Consider the following 14,710-nt stretch of genomic DNA (forward strand, 5'->3'; position numbering starts at 1 on the left):
GAATTGTTGAAAATCTTCAAAGAAATTATATAACTCAAGAAGTGAAGAATCATAACTTATATGTAATTAGGGACATGTTGGAATAAACACTATTACTGTAGTTTCATAAATACCTTAATTAATGTCTTTGCTGTTTGGCATTATCAACTAGTCTAATATTTAATTTTATTGACTACACCTTTTTATGATTGAGAGCATAAGCAATGATTTCACACAAGTTTCACCATTAACACATGAGAGGTGTAGTGTATAATAGTGTTCATTTATTACTAACCAATACAATGTTTCAGCCCCACTGTATTGACATGGGATCCCCCCTCTGGCCTGGTCCAAAATTGCAATATTTTATATATGACTCTATTTTGGTTTCCCAAAGTTTCCAGAAAGAAATTTATTTTATTTCCCTTTCTTTGTAAAGTTTGCATAAAGTTGAAGCAAATTCTTTGATGTTGTACTATTGCAGGGAGTTATGAATTTTTAATAAGAATTCATTTTATGTTGTGCCAATAGTAAGTGACAGAGATAGCTGTAGAGAAAAATTGACCATAAATAATATCTGAATTCTTAGGATCAAATTTGACTGATGGTTCTTCTCATGAGTCAATGGATATTAGCTGTAAAGGTTTATGAAAATACCAAATGAAACAGGAAAATCATCCTTCTATAACTCCTGTATAACCAATAAGAAATACAAAGGCCCAAATTTTATATTTTCCTCCATGAATATTATATAGGTTTGTGGATTTTATGAGAATGGCAGGATGGACATATCCTGTTCTGAAATGTTTTCGAAAAATGACAGCCTAAATAATACTGGGACTTTTGTCTGAAATGCTGGTCCTCAGGCTCCAGGCTAGAACAGCTTTATCATAACAAAACTTTAATAAGATCCCCTGGTGATTATTTGACAATCTAATTGTAAAATAGCTGTCCTTGAAGGTACATAACCCACTTGAGTACACTGAGGGGGTAGTTAATACAATATTAGAATGATATTCTTATGAGGCTTTTTTTCATCTATGAGTTTTTCAATGAAAATTAATAGTTATTTTCATTATTTGGAGATGATATACACGGGAATCTAGTAACTCTTTGACTTCATAGTATGAAATACTTTTTAAAGTCTAAGGAAACTTGATTCAATTTGTTTTTGTGAATATTCAGTCATATGTTTCTTAGCCAAACTACCTTCATTCTCACAGACAGAAAATTATACTGGATTTCCTTTCCAGTTTTAATAGGATGACTTTTTCCTTGTCTTATTGTGTTTCTTTTGTTCCATTTGGTTGACATCTCTTGAGGACATACTATTTTCTGAAGAGGAAACAGAGGATTTGTGGAGCTGTGGGAGAGGAAAGGAGAGACGATAATTATTTTGAGTGGAGGAGGGGAAGCCGAGGTTGAGATGTGCTGTATGAGAGAAGAATCTATATTCAATAAAAAAGGAAAAATAAAATACACACAAACTCTCACTTTCATGAAATGAATGCAATTTTTTTTCTTGAAAGTCTGATACCAGAAGAGGATCCTGTGGGGCATGGTGGTGTGTGCCATTAATCCAAGCACTGGGGAGTCAGTGTTATCTGTGTGCATGAAAGGCAGCTTGGCTCGTACAGTACATATCAGGACAGTCAGGATTACTTTCAGTGACACTGTCTCTGAAGAAAATGTTTCATTCAGCGTTCTAAATGTTTATTTTTGTAACCCACTGTATTATTTAAGTGCAACGGCACTCAAATACTTGATGTACTACTTGAGAGCAAAGAACTCCCAGATAAGGTTGTGGAGTTTCTATGAAATCGTAGAAATGGAGATTTCACTTTCCATTGGTATATGTAAGAAGTGAAGAGTAAGATTCCCCAGAGTGACTCTGATTGCTGGGATCTCCAGGAAGCAGATTGGAAACTATTAGAGATCATCTAGCATCTCAGTTCAGTTATATGATTGCAGATAAACAGTAGTTTCATAGTAAAGGAATGAACAAACCTCTAAAACTGTGCACAAGAAAGAGTATCTAGTCTCCTTAGAAGGCTACAGCTCCAGGTCGGGTGAGCTCTCCAACCCATGTGCTTAAGCACAATGGCAAAAGGTAAGAAACAAGGCTTAAAGCAATGATACAGAATCATACAATTTGTTCTGTGTTTTCAGTAATAGAGAAAAGAAAGAAAGGTAGGTAGTCACTTGGAAAAATCTCTTTTCTGGACACCAGTTAATTGACAATTTGAAGTAGTCTATCAATTGCTCTTGCTCTATGGGGGAATGTTTGAGACATAACCTCAGAGTGTTCTACAAGTTGGGAATATGACCTAAACCTTAGAATGGAATGGACTGCATAAAGAGATATATGGCAATTATACCTATGCCAGAGACTATACACAAACAGACTGAACAACTGCATCGATAGGGAACCTATAAGGAATATCTTCTTACGATCATTTCTTTGCCTAGTTTTGACTGTCTTTAATAAATAGCCAATTTCAACTTTCTGGATAAGTTTTATCCTCTCTTGCTGATTTTGCTTTGCTATTATTTAAGTGTTATTTACTTATTTATTTATCATTTGTATATATTTTTAGAGGAGCTATAGCAAGCTTTCTCTAAGGAAACATCTGTGGAACTAATGATCTTCCTCTCCTGAATTCCCAATGTTTATATTATTTCTATTTGTCTTGTACTCCTTCCACTCATTCATTTATTCTACCTTTAGTTGGACCTGCCTCTTCTCCCTTTTTCTTACTCTAACCCCTTCTACTTATTCTCCGTTTATCTTTTATCTTATACTAACTAATCATTACCACCAGAGATTAAAAACCCTGTCATTTAATAAGTATGTGTCAATATTTGGGAATTGAAAAGATTATATATAGAAAATTAATATAGAGGAATGAATATATTTTCATACACTTTTTAAATGAAATTATTTACAGTATGCTTTAAAATATGTTTACTTAATAGTACAAGTTGAGTAAAAGCTAAATTACCTTCCAAAACTCTTATCTGAACAAAGGAACAAAAAAGAATCACAGGTGTTTAAATAATAGCACTGATCCTTTTCTTCCCGAGAAGCATGCACCTACATGGGCTATAAGCAAAGGTTTTGACAGAGCAAATGGAATAGTGCCTTCCTGAGAAAGAAGAAAATCAATGAATCTGTATTCAATAGCATCATCCTGCTGGTCTCAGCTGTCCAGACCTTAGGTTTCAGTTTCCCTTATTGAGGCCCGGTGGATGTTCCCTTTGCCTTTGTCGAAATGCTCCCTCTAGCTAACAAGTGAAGAAAGATAGCAAGCAATAATACTCCAGAAAAACTCCCTGACAAATATCTGCTTTCACCGAAAGCAGAGGGAAGGTTTCTAAGTGTCCAGTGTTTATTTAGGAGTTAAGCATTTCACTTGTGCTAGTTTGAATACATTTGCTCTCGGTAGTTTGCCAGAGAAGCTCCTTCAGTGTGTTGTTTGCACTACCTTTGTCAGCTTTGGCACTTATTGTTGACATAGACTCTAAATGCTTTCACCAACTTCTATGTTTATTCAGGCAAAAAATAGTAGCAGTACAAGACGTATCTAAAGATGTAAAGCCACAAGAATGGAAAACGTCGTTATTATGGAAATGTTATCAAACAATAATTCTTCAGGGACATTTCTAGAACTTAGTGACAACATGGGCAACAATTTTGACACACATTGGTTACAACAGCCCTGCTAACTTAATAGACCTCTATGTAATGACTATTACATGATTACATGTAAAGAAGACATGACTAACTACTGCTATATATCCATTTGAAATTCCTGGCGATTTTATCTTGACATTATTCTGTTGGGACCACGCATGTTAAACTTACCCATCTAAGCTGTATTTGCAATGCTTCTTATCTCTAGCCAAGCATACCTTTGATATCTTTACACCTTACTATTTGGACAAGACATTAAAGGTTCACATCATTTCCACTTCAAAGACATCTTAGGGAAGGAGGAGACCGGAGTTCAGCTCTCTACAGTATTATGCATTTTGACAAAATTATTTCAATACTGCCCTTGAAATAACATCCATAGCTTGATGTCAATTTCTCTCCTAATTCTGCTCTGTATTTTCAACTTAGAAGATAATATAAAAATAACTAACAGTGTCTTTCTCATTCATCTGATAGATTAATTGAAGAATGATTTTAATTATGCCCATGGGTATACACAGATGTTAAAGAAAGCAAACTATTCTTGTTTGTTAAAACATACTGAAGAACAATAAATTTGAAAAAGTAATGACACAGTTACTTCATTTTATTTGTAATGATTTCAGTAAGATATAAGTCAAACATTTGCAATGTCTTATTCTTAAAAATCAAGTCCAAAATTTATATTGAAAAAAAAATGTGTTTTGTTTGTTAGATTTGTAAGATATTACACAATTTTCAATATGATGTTCCATTATTCAATGTAAAGTACATGGATTTATAAAGTTGAAATAAAGATTTGAGTGGTATATAGGCATGAAAAATTGAATTATTAACTTCAAATATTTGTAATATAACTCCCAAAATATATTAACTCTTAATATTTAAAAAAAATAAGTCTTACTTTTAACTTCAATTTAGCACTGAGCTAAGATAAGAGCCTGGGCAATTTGGAATACTTAGTTTATAAAAATTACAATTTTCTTTAAATATTAAGATATATATTTCCATGATCATTTATGATTACAGAGAAAATAGTTTAAGTTAAAGCATGTATTATTTGCTGTGAAGATATAAGCAATAGCAGAACTTATTAATGTTATGGCATAATTGGGATTATCTTTTACTTAGATACAATCCCTGACATTTGCCTCCTCATCAGAGAGTGTGCTAGCATGGGGTTTTCCAACTGATTTTGCCACACAGGTAAACAGACTTGAAGATTTGTATTTCTTTTTGTTTGGTTTTGTTATGTTTCTTTTCTTTTTTATATAGCATTTGAAATCATTTTTGAATATGACCCTATTATCTGCACAAAGCAGAGGTAGGGGTAGGAGAGAGATATAAAAAAAAGCACCACAATCAGGAAAATATAAAATTTGTAAATATATATCAGCCTATAAAAGACTTTCTTTGCAGTAGAAACAGCCAACGCTTAGAAGTAATTTAAACCAAGATATATTTTTTTTTTTAAATCTGCACATTTTTAAAGGAGCTGAGCATCTGGAGAGACAGGAGCTTTGGTGACAGTTAGGCCCGCTCTTGTGATTTATCTTTTGAGAAATTAATGTAAATTTATATGTGGGTGGTATAACAGTTAATCCACAAATAAACTGAATTTCAGTAATATTTCAGAAGTTTTCATGTGGGAATTGCTAAACATTAAAATGTCTATATGATTACTGAAAAATTTCAATACGTGGAAGCCTCTGACAAATAAAGAAACTTTCTCCAGTGCTAATGTCATAGCAATAAATGTCGTGTGACATTTTCATAGGAATAGATAAAAAGAGCAATACACCAAAATGAAAAACTGAGACAGACTCAATATTCATTAAATTAGGCACCACAAATCAAGGAGAGAAAAGACTAGTCTATACTGTTTAAGAAAATTTATTAAATTTCATAAAAAACACCTCATCCCCATCTGACACAATTTGCAGAGACGAAAACAGTATACACGAGCAGATACTCAATGTCACCAATAATCACAAACATCGCATGTAAAAGAGAATAATTACCTGTAATTTCCTTCTTTTTTAGCTTAGAAAAATTAGAAGGTATTTTAATGTTTCAAGTACCGGTCCTGATAGAGTGATGAAAAACTTTCTTTATCGCTGTTTAGTATGCAGATTACTCATGCTACAGAGTAATTTTTCATAGCTAATTAATCAGATACATTCTGTAAAAGAATAATTTTTCATTAGGCTTTGCTACGGCAAGGAGCCATCCCAAATTCCAGTGGTTCTTGTTATTACAACTTTATTTCTTATTTATGTTCTGTGACAACAAAATGAGTATCTGTGGTTGTGTTCTCTTTAGTTGTTTGTGTCTTCATGCATCTTTAGCTAGAGTTCTCAGTGGAATGACTGTCTCGGATTCGAAAGTTTTTCTTCATGAGTGGAGAACGAAGCAGAGAGGAACCACAGTGACACTTAGGGATTCCACGTGGAATGAGCCCATTTCAAAGGGAAATATAAATTTTGATGAATTCTACAACGCAGTATTATTAGACTATCAGCTGGGAGATGTTCATTAATTTGTAAATAATTACTTGATTTGAGTTTGTTAACCTTTGCATGGACACACAAGCAAAACATGTTATGAAATAAAATGATTTATCAGACCAAGAAAAGCACAGGTTAACAATAAAAGTGAACTCCACTTTTTGCTCAGTGCTCATTTAGGTACCAATAATCTAGACTGAAAGCCTTAGGTCTGCCTTTCTTTCTTTCTTTCTTTCTTTCTTTCTTTCTTTCTTTCTTTCTTTCTTTCTTTCTTTCTTTTTTTTCAAAAAAAAAAATAAACTTATTTATTTTTTTACATCCTGGCCTCAGTTTTCCCTCTGTCCTTTCCTCCCAGTCCCTCCTACCACTCCCTTCTGTTTTCCACCCTTCAAAGCACTCCTCCTGTTTCTGTTTAGGAAAGGGCAGGACCTCCCATTGAGTATCAACAAAACATGGCAGATCAAGTTGCAGTAAGACTAAGCACCACCCCATGTCTTAAGGCTGAACAAAGCAACCCAGTATAAAGAGTAGAGTCCAAAAATCCTGCAAAAGAGTCAGAGAGAGCCCCTGTTTCCCCTATTCAGAGTTCCACAAGAAACATAGCTACACAATTGTAACATAGATGCAGAGAGCCTAGGTAAACGCCAGACAAGTTCCCATTTTTTCGGTTCAGTCTCTGAGCCTTGGTACGTAAATTCTGTGAGTTTTCTTTCGGCGGCGTTCTTCTTTCGGCTGTGGGTCTGCATATGGTTTCACCAGTTGCAGAGAGGTAGCGAGGTTTCATGCAGGTCTGTTTTTTTTTTTTTCTTTTTTTTTTTCTTTTACTTTTTGAGACAAGGTTTCTCTGTTTCTCTGTAGCTTTGGAGCCTGTCCTGGAACTAGCTCTTGTAGACCAGCTGGCCTTGAACTCACAGAGGTCCGCCTGCCTCTGCTGCCCTCATGCTGGAATTAAAGGCAGGCGCCACCACCTCCCGGCCTCAAATCTGCAGTTTTTAATATGAACACTATGATGAACTTGAAATAATGTACGAAAAAATGGAAATCATTTTGAAATTCTGTCGTTTAGTAATAATCTCTGGTATAAGGAAATTAAAAGCAAATTTGAGTAATAACAGGTAGATGTTTCCTATATTTAGACATCCAAAATGCCTTATTGTAATCAGAGCTCCTGAGACACAGAGCTAGTGCCGTTAATTCCCCAACACACAAGTTGAGGTTTCTGAGCTGAGATCAGTGACGATATTTCAATATGGGACTGAGAATTGGAAACATGATTGAGTCAATTTGTTATGAAGTTATATATTAGTTCCTTAAAGCAAGCTGAAATCTCTAATGCTTCTTTTTGTCTAGAGAGATTTGCATTGCTGCTGATCATAGACTGAGGTAGAGCCACACAGATAGCCCTGAGTGTGATCTGCTTTTGTAGCTAACTTTCAATGTCTCTACATACTATCAGTGTACTCTTTGTCTCTATTTTTTGTGAACATGTTTGCTTTGCATCATAGGTTGTGTGTGATATATCTTAGTATGCATACTCAATGTGCAGAAAACATTGTAGGAGGGAGAATTAAATTGCAATCACTAATCACTTACTATGCAAAGAATTTAAAAACTAAATTCAATGAAAATTGCCACTAAATACAAATGTTAATTTACAGCTCAATGAGGGGGCTAAGTAAAACGCGGTGAACTAGCTATGATCATGCACTTTTGATGCAAATCTAATACTCATAAGGCATCGGAGGACTCAATGATTTCTCTTTCACAGCAGCGCATCCCACTACAAACCCTCCAAGGCAACAGAATTTATTGGGCTGTTCCTCAAAGAACAAGCTCGTAACTGCCTGTTCTCTGCTCCCAGTCATGACACAAGGAGATTTATGTAGGCATTGGACTTCAAGATTTGTTAAATTCTGTTTGTTAAATAAAGAAAAATAAAGACATAGTTTGATATACTCTAAACATTTATTACAATCATTTTACAATAGTATACCATCAAATATCTGGTTGATTTTATTTGTATTTATTTTTAAAAATGAGTGCATTAGTTTATGTGTATGAATATCTTATCTTGTGTATGCATGTGCATAATTTGCAGAATGTATGCCTGCATCGTCCAGAAGAGACTTTACAGCTCCTGAGTCTAGAGTTGGAGATAATTGTGAGCCTGTGAGTGCTGGTCCTCTAACTCTGGTTCTCTGTAACAGCAATCTCTGCACTGTCACACTGAGCCCTTTTCCAGCTCCCAAGTAGTTCCTTGTACTTCAAATGTATTATCTGATAAGTGCATAATTAATTTAATGAATGTAACATTTTTAATATGTCAAAAGATCTATTGAACCTTTGGAATATGACATCAACATTTCATCCTGGAGATAAATCCAGCTGTGTCTTTAGAAAAAGTGGAAGATGCATATAGCTAGATGATATTTTTAAATCATTTTATTATTTAAATTGAAAGATTATTTCACTTAAGAATGTTTGAAGAATGATAATACATAGAAATATGAAGGATAATTAAAATAGAAATTCAAGTAATAGGAAAGATATCACAAATAAGTGAAAGAAGTTCAAAATATACCTAAGATAAAACAATATCGTAGAATCAAAAGTTGATCCTTGGTGGGTCTGATATGAAAATCTGTCATGGAGAAATTGATGTATAGACTTTACAATAAGTTGGTTGGGCTTGGCTCATGAGTTCCACAGATATCATGACCTTGTCTCATTTCCACTTCTTCCTTTGCAACATCATGTGAACGGTGATACACATGAATGTCAAGTGCTCTTGCTCTCCACTCCCTCTTTCTCTTTTTCTCCAAAATAGGTGGTTTATTGCCGATGTGTCACTGGAAATACATTTTAGAAATAAAAGGAATTAGAGAATACTCACTGATTTTTCTAAACAAGGAATTTCAACATGCACCATGGTTTGAACAATTCCTTTTAAGAAAACTGAGCTTTGTTTTATACATCCTTTATTTCTTTCTGTGTCACACGTGTAGAAGTGCATTCAGAATTTCCTATGTGAATCGATGTATTTGTATATTCAACGCACACAAAGTTATTTTTCTACATACAAACTGACCCATAGCAGGAAAGAGAACAGTCCTAAAGAATATAATTTAAAATAAAACAATTAGAGACAATAATTCTGACATGACATACCTAGAGAGCTAATGCCAACCAATCATGTATGGAATATAGAATTAAATCACATGATTATATATATAATATATATGTATATATATATATATATCTTTATATGCAGTTAAGTAAAAAAAATATAGTGAGCTAGAAGGTCCTGAAGCTGCACTAATAATGAAAAGATCTATATGTGTCATTATGATAAATAAAGAAATGATTCCACACGTTAAGTGTGGCAAGTATTAAGCCAGTGCATATCAAGAAGACAGAATGGCAAAATGTTTAATTATAGAAAATTAAACATTTCTCTCACAAAAGCATGTGATTCTAATAATCTCAAGAACAGGAAAGCATGCACTCAATTTAGGTCGAGTATATTTCAGGGATGCCATAAATCCTTAGACAGAAAAACATCTCTGTGCATCTACAAAACAAAATGAATGGCAGGACTTTTGATGCCATGTAGCTAATACTGAATATCATAAAATAGAAGCACTCTGAATTTCATATTCAGAATGTGGTACACCTCATGGCCATGACATTACCCTAACTATAGCTGTCTCCTTGGGGCCTACATAAGATTGAAACTATCAACAAGTATCAAGGGGTTTGTGGCAGAGCGGATGTGGCCCTAACTCCTTGCTAAAGTGCCTGTTAATGATGAATGCAGGGAAAGGGGTATCAATATCTTTATCTACTGAGCAGCTTCGTAGACTAAGTAGTTTCAAACCCAGATAATCCTGATTAATCTCAGCTTGTCACAAAATCGTCACCGGTACAAAAGGGGATGGATTAAGTAGAATTAGAGAAAATAAACATGTGATGGGATTTGGGGTATTATAATAATAAGAAAGCATATCACTCCTGCATGAAATTATTGATGATCAAGTAAATGATGAGAGTTCTTTTTAAAAATGTAAGGATCCAGGAAGAGAACAAAGCTTAATGTTTTTAAATGACTTTAAGTTCTTTCTAGACATTCTTAGACTTCTTGAAATTTACTTAAAAAACAGATAACACCATGGAGCTAACAAAATTTCACTACAGACCTACAATGTCTAGTTCCTATGTTTCATGAGAATTTTTATTCTTCAGAGAATTCCACTTTAGGTTATAAATGCTGAAGTTCAAAAATACTTCTATAGAGCAGAGTTAAATATCAAGTGAGTCAAAGAAATAAAAAAAAATGAGGTGATTTGGATTTGTTACTTTATTACAAATCCCTGAGTAGTACTTGTATAAAAAAATAAAAATGTGTTTCTAGCATATATTCTTAAAAATATACCTTGAGACATATCAGTATGATTTCAGAGCAGGAGTTTTCTCCTTTCTTTGTTCACCATTCTCTCTCTCTCTCTCTCTCTCTCTCTCTCTCTCTCTCTCTCTCTCTCTCTCTCTCTCTGTCATCATTGCTATGTTTTAAATGTGACATCAGGTGACCATCTCATCCATATACCAGAGAGTTCATTAAAGTATATGATCTGCCTCAGCAAAGGCCTTACGGTGAAGTTTTCTTTGAATTTTCCTTTTGATTTCAAGTTTTAATTGGGAAGCCAAAAAGAACATAATCTCTACCTGTTACCAGGAAGATATCCAAGTTCCATATTAGTTTTCTTATCTCTAGTGGAAATCTGTAGCCACACAGAATAATAATGAACAAAATCTAAGGCCCTCTGTGGATCGGAAAGGAAGTCAGAAAGACAGAAAATCCTCACTTTCAAGAAGTTTTTAAAACTAGTCCACATGACACCATACATTTTTTTCCTCTGGTATGGTCTCAAACATATTGCAAGAAGTTTTCCAATGGGTTGAGCTCTTTTTGTGAAGGTGTTATATTGCCACGCTGTTAGACGAATGCACCTGGGTCTTTGGGTCTTTTTTTTTTTTTTTTTTGGCTTTTTACTAAAAGCTGAACAGTGTCCATAGATTTTTCTGAGCCACTTCCAACATACAGTAGCAGCTGCTGTGTTTATGTACAATACCACTGAGCAAGTGGCAATTAAACTACAAAATCCTAGATATGTAGTTGGGAAGCAGCAGGCAGTCAGCACAAAACTGGCATTGAGCTTAAAGAGAAAGGGTTCCTACTTCTGAAATAGGAGAAAAGCTAAAAGTTCCAGGGTACAATGTACATAGAATGGGTTAATATCAACAATTTCTGATAGAAGAGACGTAACCCAAAGAATAAAATATGATATCTTTTTTGTTCCTGCATAAAACTTAGCAATAGTGTCAAATAAGCCACAAACTAGTATTTAATATTAAACTCCTTTAAAAGTGATATGTTGATTTTTTTTCATGTGTACAAAATACTATAATGACTTAGAAATAATTATGATGTGCTTTGTTCCTTTGGCCTTTGGGCATATAAATAAGGACGTCAAAACATTCCAATGTAAAGCAAAAGCACTTATAGTCATAGGCATTTTAGTTACTGTCCACAAATTCCTTGTTACAATCCAACATATCCTGAAAAGTGGAGCTGTAAATTCAATTGGCCTGTCATTAAACACAAAGGAGACACTTTAGATGTGAGTGATTACCTACTGAGATATTTGTTGCCATAAATGTACCTTGAGAGAAACTTTTCACACTTGATGAATACAGTGTCAAGTGCTATAATGTTCTTTATATAGATAAACAGATATTTTCTTGACATACCTAGAAGATTCAGAATATAATTTATTTTTCATACAATTAATGATGAAAATCTATAAAATACATATTGCTTAATTTACATTACTTCAGTCAAATATGTGAGATCCTAGATCCAAAGAATAAGTAGTATAGGGTTTGCATAATACAAATATGTAGTGATATTTCATTTGTATTTAAATAAATAAAGCTTGCCTGAAAATCAGAAAATCAAAGTAGCCAGCTACTGGCTTTTACCTCAACCTCAGTGTTGAGGTAAGATGGTGATCATGCCTGGCGATGGTGACGCACACCTTTAATCCCTGCACTGTGGAGGCAGAGGCAGGCGGATTTCTGTGAGTTCGAGGCCAGCCTGGTCTACAAGAGCTAGTTCCAGGACAGCCTCTAAAGCTACAGAGAAACACTGTCTCAAAAAACCAACACCCTCCCCCCACAAAAAAAAAAAAAAAAAAAACTCAGAAAGAAAGAAAGTGGTGATCCTGCTTCCAGAAAACCTCAGAATGACACTGAGCCTGAGAACTGTCTCTTCCCATCTCTAGTTCTGGGATTAAGGGCTTTTACTAATACTACCTGTTATCTATGGAAAGCTAGTGTAGCTACTTAAATTAAAGGTGTGTGTTATTGTGTCTACTGGGATTAAAGTTGTGTGCCATTGCTGCCTGGTCTGTAAGGCTGGCCAGCGTGGCTGCTTTACTATTCTGATCTTCAGGAAAGCTTTATTTATTAAAATAGGAAGGCTATAAATAATATATAAAAACTATATATAATCAGTATAATAAATATATACAAGAAATACAGGAAATAAATACAACAACAATGTCTAGTCTGTTTGCATTTGAAAAATTCAGAGAAAATACTCCATACCTATCCTATCTTGGTGAGTTAAAAGTCTAGTACCTCATTTACTTTCTATCATAAGTTGCTTTATGCATCAAATAAACAAGGTAAATTATAACTATCTAGTCTTTAACACCCTCACAGACCCAAGAAGGAAATAATACTAATTGTGTTAAAAGGAAATCCAAACATGTGGCTTCCAAAAGAATGTGAATAATGACAGAAATATCTGGCTCCCTGGACAGTTACCCAAGTTTCCTCTGCAACATTGAGGCATCCCTCTTCAGCCTATAATCCTAGCATATCTAACAGACTTCTTTGTGAAGCAGAATATTCTGAAAAACTGTCCCTCTGTGTCTTGACATTATTTGGCAGTCACTTTCCTTTGTGGTCTTCTTATCTAATTAAGACAGCATACTGTTGTAGTCAAGGCAGGAACATTTTCTTGCCCAGTAGCAAAGAAAGTATATTTGATGTAAAGTTTCTTCAATGCCCATGATCTTCTCTGAAGTAAATTGGTGCTGCCTGGAGCAGAAGTCTCCAGATCACCTGGAGCTGGAAGCAGTGCTGAAGCTTTTGGAGCATGCTGTTGTAGAGAACCTGCCCAAGGTCCATGTGGAACTGTCCAGAGTGCTGGCAAATCCAGGAAACAGTCAAGCTGCCAGATTTGGAACTGGTCTACCAATAAAGAACTCTTTGACATGGACAGATCCAGATATCGAGGAATAGTACTAGCAGAGTTGACTTCCTACTGAGGCTAATGCTCGATGGGAAGTCAAGAAATATGTTTTGTAGACCTTGGGCACAGAAACTTACTGGTATAGCTCTGCTTCACAATATGTGGCTGGTGTTGCCTGTGCAGAGATCCCAGGAAATCAGTGGCCAGAACTCTTTCCTCAGCTGGTAGCCAATGTTACAAACCCCAGTAGCATAGAACACATGAAAGAGTTCACATTGGAAGCTATAGGTTACATTTGCCAAGATACAGACCCAGAGCAGTGAGAAGATAAATACAATGAGATTCTGACTGCCACAATACAAGGAATGAAAAAAGAATAACTTAGTAACAATGTGAAGTTAGCTGCTACTAATGAACTCCTGAATTTCCTGGAGTTGACCAGAACAAACTTTGACAACTTTTCAGAAAAGCACTGTGTCATACAAGTGGTCTGTGAAGCCACACAGTGTCCAGACACAAGGGTACAAGTGCCCGCTTTACAGAATCTAGTGAAGATGATATCATTGTATTATGAAGAAATGTGATTTTTGCAGTCACAATTGAAGCAATGAAAAGTGACATTGATGAGATGGCCCTACAAGGAGCAGAATTTTTGTCATATGTCTATGATGAGGAAATTGGGTTGTGCCTCAGGCTTCTGTCTACCTGCTGGGAAGATGACATTGTGACACATGTCCTTCTTTTCATTAAAGAACACAACAAGAACACTGACTGGAATACCAGGATGCACCAATGATGGCTTTTGTCAGTTATCTTGGAGGGCCCACAGCCTAATCAGCTCATATCACTAGTTATACAGTCTATATCCACCCTAATAGAATTAATGAAATACCCCAATGTAGTTGCTCGAGTGAAAACAGCATGGACTATGGGCAGGACAATCTGAAGTTCTCTCCCCAAAATAACTTGATGCAATGTGATATTCTACAGCCTTCCATGGTAGCAAATACCACGTTTGTCACTATCTCTTCTGTCCAGAAACTCCTGTATATTACCAAATCCTCTTTGACTTGTTTGAAGAGATAGTGGCATAGAGTGTGCAGTAAATAATTTAAAAAAATAGATTACAGAAGAGACAAAATTGTATCTTATCTGAATGGTTCTTTAATTTTAAAATCTAGAGGAATCACTTAAGCCAAATTAAATTTGATA

At 34.9% G+C, this 14,710-nt stretch overlaps 1 pseudogene; it reads left to right on the forward strand.

Moving 5' to 3' along the window:
• Nucleotides 1-2,079: 2,079 nt before the first annotated feature.
• Nucleotides 2,080-14,444, forward strand: LOC126504774 (importin subunit beta-1-like; annotated as a pseudogene).
• The last annotated feature ends 266 nt before the right edge of the window (nt 14,445-14,710 follow it).

The sequence above is a fragment of the Alexandromys fortis genome, unplaced genomic scaffold (assembly GCF_014885135.2).
Source record: "Alexandromys fortis isolate MF-2015 unplaced genomic scaffold, M_Fortis_MF-2015_v1.1 scaffold_32, whole genome shotgun sequence".
In the NCBI taxonomy this organism is placed as follows: domain Eukaryota; kingdom Metazoa; phylum Chordata; class Mammalia; order Rodentia; family Cricetidae; genus Alexandromys; species Alexandromys fortis.